Source organism: Triticum aestivum, chromosome 7A, assembly GCF_018294505.1.
Source record: "Triticum aestivum cultivar Chinese Spring chromosome 7A, IWGSC CS RefSeq v2.1, whole genome shotgun sequence".
Lineage (NCBI taxonomy): Eukaryota > Viridiplantae > Streptophyta > Magnoliopsida > Poales > Poaceae > Triticum > Triticum aestivum.
In genome coordinates, this window is record NC_057812.1 from 691576114 (window position 1) to 691586258 (window position 10145).

Sequence of the window (10145 nt, forward strand, 5' to 3'; positions counted from 1 at the left end):
TTATTATCACTTCGGGGTTAACGGATCATAACACATAATAGGTGACTATAGACTTGCAAGATAGGATCAAGAACTCTCATATATTCATGAAAACATAATAGGTTCAGATCTGAAATCATGGCACTCGGGCCCTAGTGATAAGCATTAAGCATAGCAAAGTCATAGCAACATCAATCTCAGAACATAGTGAATACTAGGGATCAAACCCTAACAAAACTAACTCGATTACATGATAGATCCCATCCAAACTACACCACGACACTCAAAGCAGCGTCAAACAATCTGTCGGCTTAGGTAACCTAAGGCGACACATTTAGTATCAACAAAGAACTTTCACGACGGAAAGGAGTTGTCACCTATAGTGCTGCCGAGAAAGGTTTTTGCCGACAGATAAATCTATGACGTCGGAAAGAATGACAACGTTGATGAGATCTATGCCGACAGACATTTCTACACCAATAGACTATTCTATGCCGACAGTTCATCTGACACTCTGTTATGCCGACGGATTGTGTGACGCCATAGCTACACCGACAGTCTATCTGATACTACATCCGCCGATAGATAGTGCAACGGCCATTTCTATGTCGACACTTTATCTGCCAGTACGCAATACAATCAAAATCATATTATTCAAATCATTTCAGTACCAATACAATTGCACTCTTCCATTTATCACGAGATAACATGCAATAACATACAATGCATTCATTCAACATATATAGAATATTCCAATTGCACTCTCCAAGATAACATCCAATGCATTCATTCAACATATATAGAAGATTCACTAGTTTTCTTCACTCAAGTTTGCTCCAGCCATTAAGGAAAAACACAAGTCGACATTCAGGTCATGGCCTGTTACAAAATATGATGAGCAAGTTCTCAAGAGACCAATTGTTCGATCACTTGGCTACTACAAAATATTATGGGAGATACCTGGTCTTTGATCATGCCGACATCAACTTCCATATGAACAACAGAACATCCTAGATCAACTTCAGTAGATGCTACTTTCTCCCATTTGTCCCTGCAAAAGAACTTGTATCTTTGAGCAATTTTAGAAAATGAGAAGGACATGCAACAAAATGAGGGCAGGATGGAAGAGACCTGATTTTCTGGACCATATTGCATCCGAACCTATGCTCAGGAATGTTAGTGTTTTCTTGTGGATCTATACGAAGTTAGTGATGTGCAAACCATTTTGCTTAACCATAAGTTTTACTGATTCTTGTACTAGGCCTACTCGGGAGCGGGGTTTCCATAATATATCAATCTGACACACAACCCCAACCCTGAGAACTCAAAGAATATTTTTATTATGTGATGTCGTTTCCTGTACAACAACAATCACCATCCTCATGGCTAGTTATATACTGTACAAAAATTTATTTATTTCAGTGCAAAAGAGATGATAAAAAATAATATGGTGACTGCTGCTAAAAGTTATGTACAAAACTGTTTTCAGTCCAAAAGAGATGATATAGTACAAAATGTTGTTTCCTACCTAAGGAAACCATCGGTACTTGTTAATTCTTCAACATCCAAATAGCAGGGGAGCCAAAGATTCATGTGGAGAGATAAGGCCAGTAAATATGATCCAGTATAGGAGGAACAATCAAGCAAAGATTCAGGTGGAGAGATAAGGCCAGTAAATTCTAGGAATCAATAGCAGGAATGATAAATTTTAGTGCATTAGTGGAGCTTTAATGGGATTGAACTAGTGCATATGATAGAACTTTTAGTTACAGAACGAGGAATGAGAAATAGAAAAACAAGCATTGAAGATTGCACCAGGACACAACCAGGTCTGAAATAGATGTACCAGGTCACAAACAGATGTAATATAAACTAGACAAAACATGCCGATCCACAATACTACATGAATGAAAATAAAATACTTTCGACAACAGAATTGCAAAAACATGTTGATCCACACTACTAGAGGTACTGGTAGTGGTATACTACTTGCTCTCAGTTCCAAGTGTCAGATAGAACATGGTGATGTTGACAGGAATAATACCTGAACTCTGCGATGACGACAACCGTGACTTTGTGCAAGGTTTGATCTCCAAAAATAACAATTAGTTTGCATCAGGTGATAGTTTACGCTAGAACAGGAAAATGTATAAAATATATTTTTACCCTATTTGATGGCCATGCAATGGACATGTGGTGAGCATCGTCCATTGTTTGCATTCCATCATATCCACAAGCAAGCTCCACCTCTCTTTTCAATACAACATTCACAAGAACTTTGTAATATTGCAGCCAAGAACTTCACCAAATAAGTATTAATAAAAGAAAGGAGTGATATAACTTGGAAACTCTAACCATGTGGTTGTACTCCAACGTATCACTAAAGGTATTTCTGAATTGGCCATGATGTGGTTGTTATTGCTACTGGACCATGTAGCTGGGGTCAAATAGATTTAGAGAACACTAAACCAGACTGACATTTACCGAGTGAAATGACATCAAGCGGTTTTCCTGAACTTAAAAGGTCCACTTTCTGCATAATTGTTTGATGTTAATGTATACATAGGTTTTTTTAGACCGTCAATATATTTGAATAGTCCCCCTCAACAGGAAAAAAACAACATGAAAACTATAACAGAAAATCCAGTAGAATGCAATTTTTTCTTGCGTTCGCAAAAATTTATTCTACCACATAGTTGTTACATGTGAAATCTAGCCGGTAAGTATGAACATCAAGAAGTGCTCTGCACATCTAAAAAAGTTATCTCTGCAGGGTGCTATGTACAGCCTCAAAGGTTGGGAAGAAGGTTCAAAGGGACAGTGAAAGACTAACTTTGATACTTTAAGATATACTATATGTGTAGATATCATATGTTTATCTAAATTTCTTATTCCCCACAAACCTCGGGAGAAATATATATGTCAAAAGCACGTTTCATGCACCAGTTCAAGAGTACCAGATCATTAAGAGAATGATTCCCAGTCCATTATACTCGAGCCCTAATTAAAAATATAGTCCATCACATATGCTCACTGTAAAATTTTGCTTTAGATGTGATAGAGAACAATTCAACAAGGGCAGCAATTTCAGAACAACAAAGAGATGAAACCAACATAGAATTTCTTTGAATTTTTGTAAACTTTTAATCCCTCAATCCTAGATGCTAGTACTATTCATGTGCCCTTCAATAGTTAAATTCAAACAACATATGCTAATATCATTAGGGGAATTAGTACATAAATAACTTACTATTGGCTTTTTTAAGCCATAGCTGGAAATACAAATCCCAGGCAGACTTTGTTCTATTGTTTAGTTTTGGCATAAAGATTGTAATGCTTGACTGAATTGTAATTCGGTAGATAAATGTTAATCACTAAATTCTGTAACATGTTGAGTGGGAGAAATGGGAACACATAATTATTGAACAAAATAACCAGAAAACACTATGTATCCATTTACAAAGCCTAGTTGATGCATCACACGTAGATATAGCCTATCAAATCAATTAAGTACCAACTAAAATACAGAAATTGAGTTCAGACTTTGACTAATAAGAAGCAAGAAAGAGGAATACTGTCGAGCTGATTTTGTTTGATGGCAACCCAAGCCCGGAGTTGTGTTGAATCGAACCCTCCTGATCTCTGAAGAAGACTGCAGAAATATGCTGAATCCCAATAGTCTGATGATGAAGGCGCCATCCCATGCCCCGACCACTACCTCGCCCACTCCATCAGATCCAAGCAGGGCGCGGTGCGCAGCATCCAGATCTCCCCTGAGCATGGCATTATAGAGTGATATGAATTTCGATCCATGTGAGACACAAAAAGCACATCCACGTGGGGACACAAAAAGTTTTTTTCCAGTGGCTTTGTTTCATCAAATTAAGATTTTCAAAGCACATCTACAATAATTTGCTTCAGCTTAAAACTGACGTGTTCATGTGATTGCAAGAGAGATCTATCTGTGATGAACTAAAACAACCACTGCAAGATAGATCTATCTATTTCAGTTTCAGTTCAGTAAAATGGGGGCAAAAGCTTAATTACCTCTTGAAATCTGTAGGCTGGGCGGAGGAAAGAAGATCAGCAGGAAAAGACATTGCCGATGGAGGAAGAACCACGGTGGATCCTCGGTGGCTGACGGTACTACTTCTCCTCGCCGGTGGACGGTGCTTCTGCATCTATCCGGTGTTGGTTGACGGCGCTGCTTCTCCTCGGTGCCGCTGCTGCTCCTGTCGCGGCGGACGGCTTGCTGCTACTGGGAGGATGGTGCACTGCGGGCTAGAGGGAGGTCGGGGTCGGGATGATGAGGCGCGAGGGGACGAGTGGAAGGGCGGCGGCGCGCAGGTCGGGGGCCGCGGCGCAGACGGGTGGGGCCTTTGGCGGCGACGGAATCGGGTTAGGTTTAGGGTGTGGGTGGCAAGAGGAGAGATGTGAGATTGATATTTCTATGTGAGGGGGCGATAGAGATGCGAGTGTTTTTTGCTAGTCCGCCCCGAATGGGTGTTTCACATAGCGCACACATGGCCTTCTTTCACGGCCAAGTTTTTTGGATGTGGGCCGAAGCAAACAACGCCGACATTTTTTGTGTCCTCATGAAACGGCGACACACAGACAATCACTAAAAACTCCATACGCCGACATAAATTACGTCGGTGATTCCATGGTGCTTTGGCGACAGATAATGTGTCATAAGTTTATCTAACACTGACATGTTGTGTGTCGGTATAGTTTCGGACAAAAAAAGTTTTGGCGATGCTCACTTTTACCAACAGCCGCATGTCGTCTTTGTAGTGTCATGGTCTAGTGAACCCATCACCGTCCAACAAGTCTACGATGGAATTACTCATGCACGGCGGTGAGCATCATGAAATTGATGATGAAGGATGATTGATGATGATGATGGCGACGGATTCCCCTCTCCGGAGCCCCGAACGGACTCCAGATCAGCCCTCCCGAGAAGTTGTAGGGCTTGGCAGCGGCTCCATACCGTAAAACGCGATGAATCCTTCTCTCTTATTTTTTTCTCCCCGAAACCAAATATATAGAGTTGGAGTTGAGGTCGGAGGAGCTCCAGGGGGCCCATGAGGTAGGGTGGCGCGCCCCCACCCTCGTGGACAGGTGGTGGGCCCCCTGACCTTCATCTTTTGCAAGAATTTTTAATATTTTTCGAAAAGTTGTTCCATGAAGTTTCAGGTCATTTCGAAAACTTTTGTTTCTGCACATACATCATGGTAATTCTGCTGAAAACAGCGTCAGTCCGGGTTAGTTCCATTCAAATCATGCAAATTAGAGTCCAAAACAAGGGCAAAAGTGTTTGGAAAAGTAGATACGACGGAGACGTATCAATCCCGATCAGCATCGAACAATGGTTGAAACCTAAGGACAAAGACTCTCAGGTGTCTTATGTCAGCGATAGACAGAAAGCTGATCTTTGGACCGCGCTGCAGGAAAATTTCACCTTCCCGCCAGAGGAGGATCCGGAGAATCCAGTTAAAAAGCCAATGATTAAGGCTTATGCTCTTAAGAAGATGGCTGAGCTATTCAGGAGGTGGAAGAATGAGCTGAAATCATCGTTTGTCGACCAAGACAAGACTCCAGAATTCATCGGCCAATTTGAGAAGATCAAAGATCAGTGGCCCGCATTTGTCACCAAAAAGAAATCTGAGAGAGCAGCGAAGATGTCAGCGACAAACAAGAAAAATGCTGCAAAGAAGAAGCAACACCATCGCACGGGGTCAGGTGGCTACCTGAAAGCCCAGCCGTTGTGGGACAAGGCTGAGAATGACCTCATTGCTAAAGGGATCGAACCAGAGATGCGACGCTGGCCAGACCGTTGCAGGACTTGGTTCTTCGGGGTTGGGGGGAAATTGGACCCTGTAACAGGGAAGTGCGTTTGGACCAACGAGCAGCTGAACACACCCATCGAGAAGCTTCAGGAGTATATCGAAAAGGCACAGCAAGGGACGTTCGTTCCGGACAAAGAGAACGACGAGCTCACAGAGGCCCTCGGGAATCCTGAGCACCCCGGACAGACACGAGGCATGCCAGGCTCCCTTTCGTGGAAGGCTGGATTTCCCGATGCAGGCGGTTACAAATGCCGGGAGAGGAAGAAGAAAAAGGAGTTGACCCAACTACAGGCGCTGCACGCAAGGGTACAAGCGCTAGAGGAACGAGACGAGGCCCGCAGCGTGCGACCTGCCGAAGCTGCTACACCCGAAGCTACACCGCCATCTCAGCGAAGAAGCTGCGTGGCTTCCACGGAGCTGCTTCAGGGGCCTGTCTTCACGGCTCCTGCTAGCTACCCCGTGGACTTAATCACGGAGTCTCACAATTGCCACCTTATGATGCAATGGATGAATATGAAAGTCAAGGCGGCTGTTGGCTCTATTGCACGTCCTGAACCTGGCGCAACTTTTCACTGCCAGCCGATTCTAGAAGGATATGCTAGGGTAATGGTGGATGAAATAACGGAGGGATTTAAGGAGCTCGAGCTTGACCACCCTACCGGTGAAGGGGAGACTCTGCTAGGTTCTGCTCTGAAGACTCCATGCCTATGGCGGAAGGAGCTCATCAACCTTCCGAACTGGACGCCTCCGCCTCCTCCTCCTCCTCCGGCGAGTCAGGGCACTCCGCCTTCTCCACCGCCTCCTCCTCCGGCAAGTGATCAAGGCACTCAGCCTCCTTCTTCGGCGTGTGGCGGCACTCCGCCTGCGCCGGCGTGCCCGAGCAGCCACCAGCCTCCTCCTTCTCCGGCGCATGGCGGCACTCCGCCTGCGCCGGCGCGCCCGAGCAGCCACCAGCCTCCTTCTTCTCCGGTGTGTGGCGACACTCCGCCTCCTTCTCCGCCTGCGCCGGCGCGCCCGAGCAGCCACCAACCTCCCCCTTCTCCGCCTTGCCAGCAAAGGCGGAAGAGACCCGCCGCCGCCCCGGCTGCTCCGGCGCGTCGTAGTCCTTCTCCTCCGCCTCGTAAGCAAGCATGAAAGAAGACAGCCGTAGCCGCTCCGTCTGCTCCGGCGTCTAGCAGTACAGCCAGAGGCAGGCAATACAGATTCGGTCCACCTCTCAAGCCTCTAGAGAAGTTACCATACGAGAGAACCGTGGAAGAAAACGCGGAGATCGTGGAAAAAGAAGTGAATGACTTCTTTGAAGGGGTGAAAGCAAAGAGACATCCACCTCCGGAGGAGAAGGTAGACCGGGTGAAAGCAAAGCGCACACTCGATGCCCTGAGGAAACCACCAAAGTATTCGCCGAAAACCAACTATGAGCGCATTACTGCGAAGGTATATATCGAAGCGGAGCGGTCGGGAAATACTATCAGTGATCGAAGGTTAGCAGAACGACAAGTTGGGAAAAAATTGCCCAGCTCGGCGAACAAGCGGACCAATCATGCCCCCCGCTCAAGGTGTCTAGCGATATCGTCGCTAATGATTCGGGGATGGTGCCCGGTTATAGCAATCTTGAAGATTACCTGCCCGACGATTTACATTATGATTTCTTGGAGGTGGAAGAACACAAATACCATTACGGGAAGCCTCTTGTCAAAGATGAAAAATCTCTAACAACGATGATGCGAAGATTCCATGATTGGTACATGAAAACCTGCAAAGAGTCTGGGGGACGAATATTTGTATCTGAGAGCTAAAGAGGAGCACGACCTCGTTGGAATTGATTTGTTGACTGTTCCATTTGATGAGTTCTTCCAGTGGTTCAATCAAAAGGCCCTCGATAAATTAACGGTCACTTGCTACTGTCTGTAAGTACTACTTCTGTCATTAAGTCTCTATATATAGCTCAGCTCTTTCATTGCATGTATATATGATTATCCTCACTATATTATGCAGATTGAAGATCGTCGAGTACAGAAAAGCAGAAATGTATGATATTGGGTTCATTAACACAAATCTCATAGATAAATTTGAGGTTGAAAAGAACGCCGATGATGCTGAGGCCAACTTACTCAAATCATTGATAGTAAATCAAAACAAAGATAAAATACTCTTTCCTTACAACTTCGAGTGAGTGTTACTGTCTTGTGCATATTCGGTTTCCCTTATTACTCGAGCAAGGTTATAGTAATGTAATTGATGAGTTATGCATGTGTGCGTAGCTTCCACTATATTCTCCTGGAGATTAAGCTTGAGCAGGGACTAGTAACCGTCTTAGACTCGAGACGAAAATCTCCCGAGACCTATGCGGACATGACTAAAATGCTCGAGAAGTAAGTTCAATCGATCATTATCGCACCATATCAGCAACTTTTTGTTCATTTCCTGATATCAAGTAATTGTTTTGTTTGTCTCGCAGGGTTTGTAAAGTATTCACCGCACAACCTCCGGGACTGCCGAGGGAGCTGCGATGGACATACCCGAAAGTAAGTAGTACTAGCGAGCTAGTTCCGCGCATCTCGATCCCGTTGATTCTATCTACTTTCATCAATACCATTCATAATGCTTCATTATCAGTTTGATTGACCTCTATTTCTTGTAAAGTGCTTGTGGGAGGAACAAGGGAATGATTTCTGTGGATACTTGATACGTCTCCATCGTATGTACTGTTCCAAACACTGTTGCCCTTGTTTTGGACTCTAACTTGTATGATTTGAATGGAACTAACCTGGACTGACGTTGTTTTCAGCAGAATTACCATGGTGTTGTTTTATGTGCAGAAAACAAATATTCTCAGAATGACCTGAAACTCCACAGAACATCTTAGAAAAAATAATAAAAAATCCTCGCTAAAGATGAAGACCAGGGGGCCCACACTCTTATCACGAGGGTGGGGGGCGCCCCCCCCTAGGGTGCGCCCCCTACCTCGTGGGCCCCCTGTTGCGTCTCCGACTCTAACTCCACCTCCATATATTGAGTTTCGATGAGAAAAAAATCAGAGAGAAGAAATCATCGCGTTTTACGATACGGAGCCGCCGCCAAGCCCTAAAACCTCTCGGGAGGGCTGATCTGGAGTTCGTTCGGGGCTCCGGAGAGGGGGATTCATCGTCGTCGTCATCATCAACCATCCTCCATCACCAATTTCATGATGCTCACCGCCGTGCGTGAGTAATTGCATCATAGGCTTGCTGGACGGTGATGGGTTGGATGAGATTTATCATGTAATCGAGTTAGTTTTGTTAGGTTTGATCCCTAGTATCCATTATGTTCTGAGATTGATTTTGCTATGACTATGCTTTGCTTAATGCTTGTCACTAGGGCCCGAGTGCCATGATTTCAGATCTGAACCTATTATGTTTTCATGAATATATGTGAGTTCTTGATCCTATCTTACATGTCTATGGTCACCTACTATGTGTTATGATCCAGCAACCCCGAAGTGACAATAATCGGGACCACTCCCGGTGATGACGATAGTTTGAGGAGTTCATGTATTCACTATGTGCTAATGCTTTGTTCTGGTTCTCTATTAAAAGGAGGCCTTAATATCCCTTAGTTTCCAATAGGACCCCGCTGCCACGGGAGGGTAGGACAAAAGATGTCATGCAAGTTCTTTTCCATAAGCACGTATGACTATATACGGAATACATGCCTACATAACATTGATGAATTGGAGCTAGTTCTGTGTCACCCTATGTTATGACTGTTACATGATGAACCGCATCCGGCATAATTATCCATCACTGATCCGGTGCCTACGAGTTTTCCATATACTGGTTCTCGCTTATTTACTTTCCCGCTGCTGCTGTTACAATCACTACAAAATACCAAAAACATTACTTTTGTTGTCTTTACTTTTGTTGTCGCTACCACCACTATCATATTACTTTGCTATTAAACACTTTGCTGCAGATACTAAGTTTCCAGGTGTGGTTGAATTGACAACTCAGCTGCTAATACTTAAGAATATTCATTGGCTCCCCTTGTGTCGAATCAATAAATTTGGGTTGAATACTCTACCCTCGAAAGCTGTTGCGATCCCCTATACTGTGACACTCCAAAAATTTTATTTGGTTTTCAGCAAAAACTTTGTTGGTTTTTGAAAAGAGGCCATTTAATTTTTTTCCAGAAAACCTTCCTCTTAAAAACTTCTTTGGCAAGGATTTTTATTTTTGTATCTTCTTCAAACTATGGTGTTTGATCATTTAAAATTCTTTCTCTGATGGTTCCCTTCTCAAAGTATATTTTTGGAAATTATTCTTTTTCTTATAAAAAGAA

General features: G+C 43.9%; 1 long non-coding RNA gene across 1 annotated transcript; it reads right to left on the reverse strand.

The window, feature by feature from the left end:
* Positions 1–255: 255 nt before the first annotated feature.
* On the reverse strand, positions 256–4436 carry LOC123149385 (uncharacterized). Its single transcript, XR_006474618.1, has 3 exons — positions 4027–4436; positions 940–3752; positions 256–858 (listed from the first exon to the last, which is right to left on the reverse strand). It is a non-coding gene; the product is annotated as an uncharacterized lncRNA (long non-coding RNA).
* Positions 4437–10145: the final 5709 nt, after the last annotated feature.